This window comes from Gracilinanus agilis, chromosome 2 (genome assembly GCF_016433145.1).
Source record: "Gracilinanus agilis isolate LMUSP501 chromosome 2, AgileGrace, whole genome shotgun sequence".
Classification (NCBI taxonomy): Eukaryota; Metazoa; Chordata; class Mammalia; order Didelphimorphia; family Didelphidae; genus Gracilinanus; species Gracilinanus agilis.
Genome location: NC_058131.1, coordinates 599,511,388 through 599,512,198, shown reverse-complemented (window position 1 = coordinate 599,512,198; position 811 = coordinate 599,511,388).

Below are 811 nucleotides of genomic sequence, written 5' to 3'. Positions count from 1 at the left end.
CTAGATCAACATCTCACACCCTACACCAAGATAAATTCAGAATGGGTGAACGACTTGAATATAAAGAGGGAAACTATAAACAAGTTAAGTGAACACAGAATAGTATACTCGTCAGATCTCTGGGAAAGGAAAGACTTTAAAACCAAGCAAGAGTTAGAGAAAATTACAAAATGTAAATTAAATGGTTTTGATTATATTAAACTAAAAAATTTTTGTACAAACAAAAACAATGTAGTCAAAATCAGAAGGGAAACAACAAATTGGGAAAAAATCTTTATAACGAAAAACTCTGACAGGGGTCTAATTACTCAAATATACAAAGAGTTAAAGCAATTGTATAAAAAATCAAGCCATTCCCCAATTGATAAATGGGCAAGAGACATGAATAGGCAATTTTCAGGTAAAGAAATCAAAAGTATCAATAAGTACATGAGAAAGTGTTCCAAATCTCTAATAATTAGAGAAATGCAAATCAAAACAACTCTGAGGTACCACCTCACACCTAGCAGATTGGCTAAAATGAAAGAAGGGGAGAGTAATGAATGTTGGAGGGGATGTGGCCAAATTGGGACATTAATGCATTGCTGGTGGAGTTGTGAACTGATCCAGCCATTCTGGCTGACAATTTGGAATCATGCTCAAAGGGCTATAAAAGAATGCCTGCCCTTTGATCCAGCCATACCATTGCTGGGTTTGTACCCCAAAGAGATCATAGATAAACAGACTTGTACGAAAATATTCATAGCTGCGCTTTTTGTGGTGGCAACAAATTGGAAAAGGAGGGTATGTCCTTCAATTGGGGAATGGCTGA